At 43.0% G+C, this 14,619-nt stretch overlaps 1 pseudogene; it reads right to left on the bottom strand.

Annotated features, from left to right (window-relative positions):
* Positions 1 to 1,248, bottom strand: part of LOC125488077 — a 22,936-nt pseudogene extending 21,688 nt beyond the window's left edge.
* Positions 1,249 to 14,619: the final 13,371 nt, after the last annotated feature.

The following is a 14,619-nucleotide window of genomic DNA, read 5'->3' as shown; positions in this document are numbered from 1 at the left end:
TAGATGCATAAAGCAGGATTGCGTGGATGTTGCACGTGTGTACAGAGTACAGGAAATGGAAACGATCAGCGTAAAAAATTGGAATGTGTCTCAATATCAGGTCGAAGACAATTACCAACAGATCTGCTGCTGTCATGGCCAGGAAATAGCATGTTACACTCGTGTAGAGACCGCAGTTGCTCCGAGACAGGATGGCAACAGTCAGTACGTTACCTGTCAGGAAGGGAAGTTATAAAAGAAATGAATTTTAGAGAAGTCAAAGTGATCATTTTAATTCTGCATAATTTAAGCTTGTTAATATTGTTTTAATATCTACAATAGATTGTGGGTGGGCGTGGGGGCAACCAGCTCAGCTGCCTGGACGGATTTGCAACGTAGTTTCAGGCCAATAGTAGTGGCATAATGCCTCTACCAGCTTTGGTCACCATGAAGGTTTTACCTTCTCAACCCCTCTTTTTGTCTGAGGTATTTTGACCTTCATGTTAAACACCAATCAAAAATTTCCCATCAATGAAAACAGACCTACGATCCTCTAGCACAATAGGGCCTTCTTACCATGATGGATTGTTGTCATTTTACTGGGAAGAGCAAGCATGTGATTCAAAACAAGACAAATTAACTTGACGGGTGGAGAGAAGGGTGATTGTGGAGAGTTGTTTTTCAGACTACAGACTTGTGACCAGCGGTATGTCACAAGGATTTTAGCTGGATTCACTGCTTTTTTTTTGTCATTTATGTGAATGATTTGTATGTGAAAATGGGAGAAATGGTTAATAAGTTTGCAGATGACACTACAATTGTTAGTGTGCAGTGCACAGTGAAAAACGTTTTCTCAGAGTAAACGGGAACTTGATCTCTTGAGCCGATGGTCTCAGGAGTTGCAGAAGGAGTTTAATTTAGATAATTTTGAGGTGTTGCTTTTTGGTGCCATTAAAAGACAGCCGTTGTAAAACATTTTCAGTGCACTCCTGTACTTCTGTGTGGCAATAAACGGTATTCAATTCAATTGATCACATTTGTCCCGAATTGTCAGCAATTCTGCCTTACTGTGGTCTGCGTTCAAACGAGGTGTGACAAAATAGACTTGCAGTATATACCCAAGACAGTCAGTGCATGCACAATACCTGCTCCGGTCGCATCTTGTGATTCACACTCATGCACCACCACATGCAAGCCCATGACATCTCTTCCCATCAGCGCCAACACCGTCCAAATGTTTCCTGCTCCCATGTCAGATTTCATCATCATTTCGATCAATATTTTGCAGTAACATTTTTAATATCTTCCTTTCAGTCCCTAAGAAACCGTTCTGAAGAAGTGTCAGGGTAGAGTCAAAATTAGATCCCAATTTTTGCCTGACGTCATGGATATTACAAACTAGCTGAGTTAATTCAGAATTTTCTGTGTTCTTCCCATTTGCAATTTTGTTTTCCTTCGAATGGGGGCATCTGCTAACAGCAGGCGTTCTCTCAAACCCACTCAGAATCTCAGATATTTAATTACGTTTAAGCACTGATTCTCGAAGTTATAAAGAGAATAAAGAATATTGCTGAACTGTTTCTTGTTCAACATTTATTTTACGTCTGGAGGCAGCCTAGTGAACGTTCTATAAACTGGTTTCCAAACATATATAATCGTTCCGAAGGAAGGAAACGATGTTGTATAGAATACTCTCGTGTAATATTAAAATATACTGAAAATAAGTACGAGCTATCCACTGGACTTCATACTAATTGATTGTACCTTTATTCTGATATGTTATTATTAACGCACACAATACACCATAACATGGATTGGCGAAATACCAAGGATAACTGGATGGAGACCGGAATCTGTGATTGGAACTTTAGGAATGTCCACTCTTCACAAAATACAATTTTCAAGAATTGTAGTGCAGTTTGGTATGTAACAGTTAACTAAAATCTAAGCACAAGAACTTACTTGGAATACCAATGACAGCAAGAACAGAATAGTAGCCAGCTTGAATAACGTGAAGGATGTAAAAGATCCACCATTTCCATTGTAGCGTTTCATCATATGTAGAAATGGCGTGGAGAGAACCGCTCAAACTCCTGTTCATTGTATTAATATTCAAATCGATTGCATTCGAATTCTGTTCTACCATCCCTATCCCTCTGCAGTCTGCAAATATGAGGACTGTTAATCCTGCCGAGTCTGCTGAATGAGAAATGAAAAACACTCCGTAAGTAATAAAGCAGAGAACCCCTCTCACCCTCCCACCACTGACACATTTAATGTCCATGGAGAATGACGTTAATCACAGCCACAGAACAAGCAAAGATATGTTAACCCCTTTAAAATTGAAGCTTTTGTGATTTGAATCAAAAAGAACATTCACTTTGTCCAGTTTGGATACAAGATAGCTGCAGATGGACGAAATGTTTAAAATTGCAGATGCTCAGACAAAATATGTAAATCTTTATGCAGCATACAAATGATGCTGGAAAACTTGTGTTAAGTGTCATTTTGTACGTTAAAACTGAGAGAAATACTCTGCACAAGATCAGGTGCGCGGTGGCAAAATTGTTCGATTCCATACTTGGGCCACTGTCTGTGTGGAGATTCCACATTCTCCCTGTTTGTTTGGGTTTTCGGCAGGTGATCCAGTTTCCTTCCACAATCCAAAATGCGCAGGTTTGTTGGATTGGCCACGCTAAACTGCCCTGAAGTGTCCAGGAATGTGCAGGCTAAACATCAGTCATGCTCAATGCGATGTTAAGGGGGTTGGCTAGAATGCTTTTTGAATGGTCATTGAAGACTCGATTGCCCACTTTCGGCATTGCAGGAATTCTACGATCCATTAAGTCTAACGACACTGGCAAGGAGGCTCAACTCAAATGTTTAATTCCTTGGAAAATAGTCTAATTCGTTCCTACATTATAAACATCATACAGTTAACAAGCTACATGATATCATGGGATCGGACATCGAACTACAGTGCCATTTTGGAAGGTGGCATCATCTGAACAAATGTGATGTAAGTAAAGGAACTGGGAGAAAGGGAATGGGGCCCTTGCGCTACATGGGGTGTGACGAGCTGTAGGGAAGATAACTATGGGAGTCAGTGGTTTTGTAACGGTCGGCAGTGGGCAGTTTATTCCCCGAAATGGAGACAGAGAGGACAAGGAATGAAAGGGACATGTCGAAATGGACGATTTGCAAGTTGTATAGGGGTGGAAATTGGAGACAAACTGAATGAAGTTTTCGAGGTCCTGGCGGGATCATGAAGCAGCATGAAGCAGTCATCGATGCACTGAAAAAAAGAGTTGTGGGAGGAAACCATTGTAGGACTGGAATAAGGATCATTTCACATCAACAACTTTTTGCCGCCAGCACCCTACCCCACTACCCACACTCCCACCCCTAAACTATAACGTAAATGCGGTGCCCTTAAGCTTCAGCTCTGATGAAGAGTTATCTAGAACCGAAATGTTAGTTTGCTAATCTCTCCATGAACGCTGTCTGACTCGCTTTGATTTCCAGCATTTATTGTTTTCAGTACAGATCCCAGCATCTGCAGTAATTTGTTCCTGTGGTGTGTAAAAGACATTTGGTCAGAAAGATGAATGTCAGAAAGAGGGACATAGGCCACACACAGGCCAATGGGACGAGTTTAGTTTTGGAAACCTGATATGCATGGACGAGTTGGACTGAAGGATCTGTTTCCGTGCTGAATGACTCTATGAAGCTTAATGTGGCCTGGAAGGCTTCTCCTCTGAGAATTCCTTTGTTCCACTAACTTATCTGAAAATGTGCTTCATTTCCAGAAATATCTGTGGCACTCAGTTAATGAATAGATGAAAGCCTGAGCACACTGTCCGATCACAGCCAATGGTGTTCACTGTTAAACATCTCCCATATATTTACGCTAAATCGTAAACAGTGACATGTCATGTTCCATATAAGTTAGTATCGTGTCTTTCTGTCTGGAGACACCGTGACACTGCAGGTCACACCAGGCCCTGGTTGGAGTTTTAAGTGAGGTCAGAGTTTAAACCATCTTAACCAAAATTCACAGCAAAAGTTATTACAGTTCTTAATCAATCTCGGAGCCGTTTCTGCCGCTGGTCACCTATCACAGTCACTGCTCGTGATACTGAAGCTCCTTTGAAATGGATCACAAATCATGACCAATTAATCTAATTTGAAGCATTTGAATACAGTCAAACTAACTATTAATGGGTACCTAACATTGCATTCTCACAATTATTTAAAGCATCGCCTAAATAATTAGATGATTAATTATCTCTGTTTCCCATTAACAAGTTGAATTGTGAAGATCATTAAAATATTAAAGTACACATTGTGATTAACAATCCAATACGTGACACAAGAACCACGGATGAATCCGAACATTTGGACAAAAATGTAGTAATCACTCTTTCAGACGATCTCCTGCATTGATCCCTATTTCACCATTATCAGGAAAATCTTGAATTACCCGTTTAAAAACACATTTTGCATCTTGAAGCATGTATGTCTTGCACAAAAGTCCAAAATGCGCACAGGCTGAAACGGACAAGACAAAACGATTCTCATCTGGATCAGACTCAACGTCAATCGGACCACAACAGGATCTACTGAGCAACCTAACAAAATAATCTCCTGCAAAATGATATTCACACCCGATTGTTATTGACGCATCAAATTCAACTCATAAACGGCCATCTCTACACTGTGCCGCAATTCGTGGAGTAAACCAGAGGTCTCCCATTGATGTTCCATATGTTTCTCTCAAAGCACCATTTCCAAAGATTGCACGCTGATCACTAAAACAAGAGAAAAATAATTATCACCACAAACTCCATCTTCAATCCCCCATAATTCAGGAAAGGTAGTATCTGCTGTTACATACCGTTTAAAATCAGTTATTTATTTAAACTGTTGAATTTCCAGAAAAGGTTGAACAACAACTTTTACTCGTATGCGAGATCTAAAATGAATTTTCCCAATACTTATGGTGAACGAGAATGATAATTAATGGGATTGGGAAAATAACATCACTAATATCAATGGAAGACTTCCTGGAAGAAACATCAATTGAATGTTTAAGCACAGATCAAAAACAATTAATCCTTATTTCTTTGGCTAGTACGGATTATCTCGTCATGTGGCCAACAACTTGGTCACCAAATTTTCCAGCAACTCGTTCAACCATGCCATTCTTTACCGCATTGTAGACTGGTTAACAAGATTAGACTACATGGAATACAGGGAGAGCTCGGCTTTTGGGGGCAATATTGGCTGGAAGATAGGAGACATAGGGTGGTGGTGGAGGGTTGCTTTTCAGACTGGAGGCATGTGACCAGCGGTTTGCTACAAAGATCATGGCTGGCTTCACTGATTTTTGTCATTTATATAAATAATTTGGATGTGAATATCGGCGATATGGTTAGGAAGTTTGCAGATGACACCAGTATTGGTGATGTACTGGAGAGCAAACGAGGTTAGCTCACAGTAGCGTGCGTTTTAGCGACTGAGTGAAGTGCTCTTTAGAAGTGAAGCCCCTCTTTTTTAACATATTTTAAATTCATTTGTAGGATGTGGGCGTTGCTGGCTGCCCAGCATTTATTATCCATCCCTCGTTGCCCTTGTGAATGTCGTGGTGAGCTGCCTTCTTCAACAGCTGCAGTTCACCTGCTGCGGGTTGACCACAATGCCATGGTGGAGGGCATTCCAGGATTCTGACACAGCAAACGTGAAGGAACGGAGAAAGATTTCCAAATCAGAATGGTGAGTGGTTGGAGAGGAACTTGAAGATGGTGGTGTTCCCATACATTTGCTGCCCTGGTCTTTCTGGATGAAAATGGTCGTCGGTTAGGAATGTGCTGGCTGAGGTGCTTTGATGAATTTCCGAATGGCACCTTGTAGATAGTATATAGTGCTGCGACTCAGTGTTGGTGGGGGCGGGCGGGGATGCATGTGGAGGTAGTGCCAATTAAATGGGTGCTTTGTCTTCGATGGTGTCCATCTTCTTGAGTGCCATCGGAGCCGCACCCAAGAGAAGAGTTTTCCATCCAACTCCTGAATTGTACATTGCGGATGACGGAGAGAGATTAAGGAGTCTTTAGGTGATTTCATCATCGCAGTATTTCGAGCCTCTCACGTGATTGTGTGGCCATCATATTTATTTGGTGAATCAAGTTCAATTTCTGGTCAATGGTGAATCCCATGGTGTTGATGAGAGGGGCTTCAGAGATAGTAACACTGTTGAATGTCAATGAGTGGTACTTAGATGGTCTCTCATTCATGATTGTCATTGCCTATCATTTGTGAGGCATGAATATTACTTGCCACTTGTCAATGTAAGCCCGGATATTGCCCAAACCTTGTTGCATTTGAACATGGACTGCTTTTGTATCTTAGCAGTTGTGAATGGGGCTGAACATTGTGCAGTCATCAGCGAACATTCCCACTTCTGACTTATAACGGAGGGAAGGCCATTGATAAAGCAGCTGAAGATAGTTGCATCGAGGATACTACCCTGAGGAACTCCCACCGAAAGGTCCTGGAGCTGAGACGACCAATTTGCAACAATCAGGGCCATCTTCCTATTTACCAGATAAGACTCCAAACAGTGGAGAGTTTGCATCCTGATACCCATTGATTCCAAGACAACAAGGTGCAGGGCTGGATGAACACAGCAGGTCAAGCAGCATCATAGGAGCAGAGAGGCTGACGTTTCGGGCCGAGACCCTTCATCAGAAAAGGGGGAGGGGAAGGGGGTTCTGAAATAAATAGGGAGACAGTGGGAGGCGGATAGAAGATGGATAGAGGAGAGGATAGGTGGAGAGGAAACAAACAGGTTGAAGAGGCGGGGATGGGGCCAGTAAAGGTGAGTGTAGGTGGGGAGTTAGGGAGGGGACAGGTCAAGGGGGCGGGATGAGATTAGTCGGTAGGAGATGGAGGTGCGGCTTGAGGTGGGAGTAGGGGATAGGTGGGAGGAAGAACAGGTTAGGGAGGCAGGGAGGAGCTGGACTGGTTTTGGGATGCGGTAGGGGGAGGGGAGATTTTGAAATTTGTGAAATCCACATTGATACCATTGGGCTGCAGGGTTCCCAAGCGGAATATGAGTTGCTGTTCCTGCAACCTTCGGGTGGCATCTTTGTAGCACTGCAGGAGGCCCAGGATGGACATGTCGTCTGAGGAATGGGAGGGGGAGTTGAAATGGTTCGCGACTGGGAAGTGCAGTTGTTTATTGCGAACCGAGCATCGGTGTTCTGCAAAGCGGTCCCCGAGCCTCCGCTTGGTTTCCCCGATGTAGAGGAAGCCACACCGGGTACAGCGGATGCAGTATACCACATTGGCAGATGTGCAGGTGAACATCTGCTTGACGTGGAAAGTCTTCTTGGGGCCTGGGATGGGGGTGAGGGAGGAGGTATGGGGGCAGGTGTAGCCCTTCCTGCGGTTGCAGGGAAAAGTGCCAGGTGTGGTGGGGCTGGAGGGGAGTGTGGAGCGGACAAGGGAGTCACGGAGAGAGTGGTCCCTCCGGAAAGCAGATAAGGGTGGGGAGGGAAAGATGTCTTTGGTGGTGGGGTCGGATTGCAGATTGCGGATGTGTCGGAGGATGATGCGTTGGATCCGGAGGTTGGTGGGGTGGTACGTGAGGACGAGGGGGATTCTTTTTTGGTTCTTATTGCGTGTACGGGGTGTGAGGGATGAGTTGCGGGAGATGTGGGAGACACGGTTGAGGGCATTCTCGACCACTGAGGGGGGGAAGTTACGGTCCTTGAAAAACGAGGACAACTGAGATGTACGGGAGTGGAATGCCTCATCCTGGGAGCAGATGCGGCGGAGGCGAAGGAATTGGGAATAGGGGATAGCATTTTTGCAGGAAGGTGGGTGGGAGGAGGAGTATTCTCGGTAGCTGTGGGAGTCGGTGGGCTTGAAATGAATATCGGTTTCTAGGTGGTTGCCTGATATGGAGACAGAGAGGTCCAGGAAGGGGAGAGAGGTGTTAGAGATGGTCCAGGTAAACTTAAGGTTGGGGTGGAAGGTGTTAGTGAAGTGGATGAACTGTTCGAGCTCCTCGTGGGAGCACGAGACGGCGCCGATACAGTCATCAATGTAACGGAGGAAGAGGTGGGGTTTAGGGCCGGTGCAGGTACGGAAGAGGGATTGTTCCACATAACCTACAAAGAGGCAGGCGTAGCTTGGGCCCATGCGAGTACCCATGGCTACCCCCTTTGTCTGTAGGAAGTGGGAGGAATTGAAAGAGATTGATTCCAGTTTGCCAGAGCTTCTTGATACCACACTCGTTCGATTGTAGCCTGGATTTTAAGGGCTGTCACTCTCACCTCAGGCCATATTCGGTGTGGGATTGTCTCTTTGAAGTCACAGCTTCTTGCAAGTAACTCCTTAAATTCCTCTTCAGCACAATCATTTGTTGCTGTTGCATAAGGCCGCCAGTTATCAAGCAGGTGCTGAGGTAATTTTGCTCACATATCTTGGATTCCTGAGATAGTAGGAACTGCCGATGCTGGAGAATCTGAGATAACAAAGTGTAGAGCTGGATGAACACAGCAGGCCAAGCAGCATCAGAGGAGCAGAAAGGCTGACGTTTCGGGCCTCGACCCTTCTTCAGAAAGTGTGTTCATTCAGCTCTCCGCCTTGTTATCTTGGATTCCTTCTTTGCGAGGCATGACAATTATTTCTAATCGACGATGCAATTTCTTGTCTTTGTTCCTTTACAGGTTATTCCAGACATTTATTTCAATCCACGAACGGTTATTAAATTTCTGAGCTTTAGAGTATTACGGACCTTCCTCTTTATTTACTATTTTCAACGTGATGAATATTTCCTAGTATAACTGGTCATTTCCCACCATTTCGTTTATTTCTGAGTTAGGTTGCTACACTGTGTAAATTTCGAAAATGGACCAGATATACACAGACTATAATGAATCAATGAATTGCAGAAAAATGATCAGTAAAGAAAACACAAAAGTAATAATCATTTCCAAAGTAATAAACATGCTCGGAGCAGCAACAGAGTAAGAAACATTTCAATGAAGACATTATTACTGCGAAATAAGAGAATGTACTAGTTATAAAATTGTCATGTATGAACATAACTAATTCCAATTTCAAGTGTCGCACGTATCGCTGACGCCAATGACGAAACGTGATAGAAATATACATTAATTCCACAAAATAAGAACAGCAAGATATGAAGTAATACTAAACCTTCCGACCGTGCATATATTACTTCACCAATTCTAGATGTCATCGCACCAAGAATGTTTCTGCATTTTTAAAAATATCTGTCTTAATTCGCTGACTATCATACTGAACCTTAACATATAATCTGTGTGCCTTTCTGAAAATCACTTTTATTTGATTTCAAATATCCCTTTCACAAAGCTTATGGACCTCATATTTTTGCGAATTGCGAAAACATTTAGCCGTTTCTCTAGCTGAGTCATTCTCGACAAAAATTATAAACTCTCTTTTCCTGATGTTCACTAATTCCATTGTTGCTCGGTACATGGGCATTTATTAACATAAATGCTAAATTTCGCATCAGGGATGGGGCAAAACATGTTATGATAACAATTATCTATTGAAGCTGTTGACGTACATTATATTCCGTCACCTGTATGTCCAACTCACGTTTTTTTTTCTCTCTCCAGTGATATTGAATCTTCGAGAGTACAGTTAAATGTCTCATTACCGGTTAAATGGCTCATTACCGCTGGAATCAAAACAGCATGTGGTTTGTCCAGTTGTGTCGGGAGGATCGGGACAAAGAAGTTTTATCGATCTGTTGGCATTCTTCAATTGCTGCCGCCACAAATCTCCCCTTTATCTCCTGCAGAAGGAAACCACACTCATCAAGATTGCAGGTTGGATCACTCAAAAAATTCTAACTGTTATAAAATATAATGGTTTGTTATCTATTCACATAAAAGATATCGCTGACACATATCCATTCCGTTCCTTCCAATACACAAATTTCAGTCCTCACTTTCGTTAATCGCCCTTAATCACAGAGATTTTAATTAATGTTCCGACGTGACTGCTAAGTATAGTTCATCACTTATTGTCCCTAATATACCATTAACTTGAGGAGTGAATTACGTTCATCGGTCATTTATAGCACTGCTCTCCAGACCATTAACTGTAGAAATTGTGAACCGGAAGTATCTGCAGCATCTCCGATCAATCTTCGGATTCCCTGTTTCTTTCTCTCTGATTGTGTAAACCTTTCATTGAACAACATCTTGATCAATTCGTTACAAATGTTAGGTAAACGTTCTGGACACCATGTTGGTAACTGAATACCTGAGAGATTAAAAACTACCAGTACCGATTCATGATGAACTTTCCATACAATACGTTACCCGTGCATTACATTACCATCCCTCCTTTGGGCCTTTCTTTTCTGACAGGACGCTCAACGGGTTTTTCAGGCTCTTCCCATGTAAGTATGAGTGTCATTTGTGCAATTGTCAGCGAATTTGAACTTGTCTTCCGTTTTGCAAGTAAAATTAAACCATGAATGTGTGAGGGCGGGGTGTGGAGAATATGGGAGGTGTCTCCGAACGTCTCGGATCTGCACCCAGCAACGTTTGATTAATTGTAGAATTCGACACCTCGTTATATTTACCAGGACACAGACGATAGTTGGTCTTGCTGAAGGACTGGTTAAATACTTAGGCTTCTGCGTTCCTCATGAGTCCAAGACGGTGACGTCCGTCTTGATATTGTGACCCCCACGGAGCCGCGGCTGGCTTCTGGTTACATTGTACACAAGATATCTATTTCCACTGAAGCTCCCTGCTGCTCACTCTTACACTTCACACGTGTGTAAACCAGCAACACAGTTTCAATAATCAGCTTCACGTTTGATCTGAAGTTCGAAAGTAAAACGATTAATTTAGTATCGGCCGTTATTTGCAGATTATCATTTGTACATATCTTAAATTTTCTTCTCCCAAAAATTGTCCTCATTAGACGTGTTGTCGAACAATATTCTATTCGAAAACTTCGACCCATTTGTTAATCCAAAAACGCGTTCATCCAGACACTCTTACTTTAGCAGACGGACCAATGATTGGGGTCAAAACTTAGTTTTATTACTTACCACATAGCCTGCCTTTACACACCCCCTGTTGTTAGTCACTAACAGTCTCCATTAACAACTACTCACCCTCCCCGCCTAATCGTTAGCAGCTCCTTTGTGCGTCCAACTGTCTTTCTCTCTCGTTGGGCTCTATCCTGTCGTTTATTCCCTACCCCACCCACCTCCCTATTTTGTACACATAAACTGACGTTTTTCCAGCCACTATCAGTTCTGAGGAAGGGTCACCGGACCCGAAACGTGAACTCTTTTTTTTCCTTCACAGATGCTGCCAGACCTGCTTAGTGTTTTCAGCAACTCTGTTTTTGTTAGTTTTATTCCTGTTCATTCTCTCTGTCGGGTCGTTCACAAGGGGAAGGAAATTGATTGGTGTAAGGACCTGGATTTCGCTAAGTTCCAGTTCCAGTTCGTCTTAGTCTAAGGAATATCAGAAAAGCACCTTACAATGCTCTGGCACTCCAGGGGATACGCCTTTTCATTGCTGAGTTTAGAGTTTCAAACTGTGCCTTATGTTCGTCTCACTTATCAAAACATCTGGTTTATGCACCATTTACTGGTCTATTGCCCTTATGTATGCTGCTGGACTTTTGTTTTGTTTATTACGTTGGGTTTTCTAGGAGGCTGATAAAGGTGGACACAGGGAATCTCTATTCAAATATGGCGGAGGTGCGCCCGGGTTGGGATTATATTCATTCCCCACCCTGAACATTCTGAAACAACTGGATTGTTCCTTTCCTCCTATAATTTCTCTACGTGTCCCAAAGCACAGAAAAATCTTGTCTGGCTTGAAAGTTGTGACTTCAGGGCTGCGATCTCTCGCTGGTACTTAGAATGATCAGCATTTCACATTTATTGCTGAAGCTGTGTGTGATGCACTGCGTTAATTGCCTCCTGCAGATATTTCTTTTTGTTTTCAAGTTCCTGAGTCTTAATTTCCGACTCTGAGCTTTCTCTGCATTCCTCAAATTGACTTTGATGACACGGGAAGTAAACTATCTTATCATCATTCCCCATTTGTAATGCCTCAAACTTTCCCTTTAATTCTGTGTTTCACGAATGGAAAACTGCTGTCCCTTGACTGGACATCTCGTGGGCTTCGAAATTCCCTCTCGCTCGGCATTTTATGATTGCCACACCTAACTTTCTGACTTCAACTCACTTAACTTCTCCAAGGACTTCCTAACTAACTGTGCACAATGACTCAGTACACCAGGATTCATAACATCACGAGCTTCACAATACGCTGTCCACATCTACATATTCACATTCAAATATTTCTCAACCAAGTTCTGCCACTCAGGTTGGCAATCGATAATGATTTGAAAATAACAGTTGAAATGTCAATTTCAACAATCTAAAAACGTAAATGTTCTGACTAAAACTGAAAAAAGAACACGAATGCTGCTTGGATCGCCTTTATCCTCATTCACCCAACTAAATTTTCGTCATCACGCCGGCCAGCTTCCCTCTTTTTCAGGCTCAAGCTGGACTTTGGAGAATGCAAGGCTGGTAGGTTCAGATTCGGAGTAGCTTCAGATCATTTCCTATCGAAGCCCACCCAGGGACACCAACTCTTACTGCAAATGGCGACAGACTGCCTTTAATTCGGGTACATATGAACAGATGTCACAGACTTGATAGAGGTGTACAAAATGATCAGAGGTGTAGGTAGAGTAGGCAGTCAGAGACTTTTTCCTAGGGTGGAGGTAGCTTTTACGAGGGGACATAGTTTTAAAGTGAAAGGAGGTAGATATCGGGGAGACGTCAGAGGTAGGTTTTTTACTCAGAGAGTGGTAGGGGCGTGGAATGCATTGCCGGAGAGGGTAGTGGAGTCGGCCTCATTAGGGGCATTTAAGCGGCTATTAGACAGGCATGTGGATGATAGTATAAGGTAGCGGTGGAGGTTAGGTAGACCTTAGGTTTAGGGTAAAATTTCGGCACAATATCGTGGGCCGAAGGGCCTCTACTGTGCTGTACTGTTCTATGTTCTATGTTCTATGTTCAAGACAATCTGAAACAAAGATTTCAATTTTATTGCTCGTTGCAGCCGAACTTACATCCATCAAGAGTCCTTTGGATTATCTGTTTGAAATAAACGACTGTCCCTAATCATTCCCGGAGATATAACTTTAGTGAATGTCCAGTCCTGTTCTCAATCCATTTTCTCCTCCATTGTATGTGATATCCTAATGTTTGGCAATGATTTTCCACATGCAAAGCAGAAAATGGACTCTACATGTCATCTTTTAAATTACTTTGTTAGTTATTATACAAACATCGATTCACCGCTCCATCACTGTTGCTCCGTGGGTGCAGTGTGGAATATCTAAACGATTGACTGCAGAAATTCGTCGAAGTTCCTTAGAAAGAAACTTCCAAGCTCACGACCACTACCAGATCTAAGAACAGTTTCAGCGAATACATAGAAACACCATTACCTGCATGTTTCCCTCCAAGAAACTCAAAATCCTTACTTGAAAATATGTCACATTTTCACCATTGCTGTTGGGTTGAAATCCTGGAATTCCCCCCTGACATTATTGTGAGTCTACCTGCAACGCGCAGACTGTGGCGCTTCAAGAACGCAACTTGCCATCTTCTTCTGAAGGACAACTGGGAAAAGATGCTTTATGTATTATAGGATGAATGTGGTAGCAGTGACAAGGGTGCAAAAGAGATCAGCAGAATGTTGCCTGGGCTGTCGAGTTTCAGTTTCAAGGAGAGGTTGGACAGACCGGGTCTGTTTTCATTAGAGTAGGGGACATTGTAAAGGGATGTGATAGTGACGTATAGATTTATTGTGGCCATAGCTAAGGGAGACAGGAAAGAACTTTTCACTTGATGCAGGGATAAATCACAAGGGGGGCACAGAGTGATGGTTCGCAGCGGAGGCCCAGAGGAGTTGGGGTCGAGGAAATCTAAGGAAAAACGTGCACACCTCAGATGGCGGTATGAATCTGGACCTCACTGCCTGTGAGGCTGTTAGACACCACCACCACCACAACAACAATAAGAATTATTCAGGCATTCAGTTGTAACGACAAGGCATAAAAGGCTACAGACCAAGTGCTGGAAAAAGGGATTAACAGAGACGTTCTTTCCTGCAGCGGACGCCCTGTGACAAAGGAACTTATTTTTTTCTTGTGCTGTAGATCTCCACGACATTATGATAACAAATGCTGACCAGGTGGCGACGTCAACGTACTAGGATTGAGCAACTACCAAAAAATAAATCTGCGGAGGTACAATTGATGTTGAAGCGACTTTCTGTTGACACACCTGTGCCAACTACCAAGAATTAATCCTCAATGCTCAGCACCATTCCTGACTCCTCTGATACTGAGTCAGTCCGGAGTCAAAAGTGACAAGACCTGGGCAATATCCAAGTTTGGGTTGACAAGTGGCAAATAACGTTCATACCAAACAAAAGCCAGGCAAGTACCATCTGCAATAAGAGACAATCTATCCACTGCCCCTTGAGATTCAATGGTGCTACCAAAACCGAATCCCCGTTT

Source organism: Rhincodon typus, chromosome 49 (genome assembly GCF_021869965.1).
Source record: "Rhincodon typus isolate 14 chromosome 49, sRhiTyp1.1, whole genome shotgun sequence".
In the NCBI taxonomy this organism is placed as follows: Eukaryota; Metazoa; Chordata; class Chondrichthyes; order Orectolobiformes; family Rhincodontidae; genus Rhincodon; species Rhincodon typus.
Note: the sequence above shows the minus strand (reverse complement) of the source record. Positions and strands in the feature narration are given on the sequence as shown.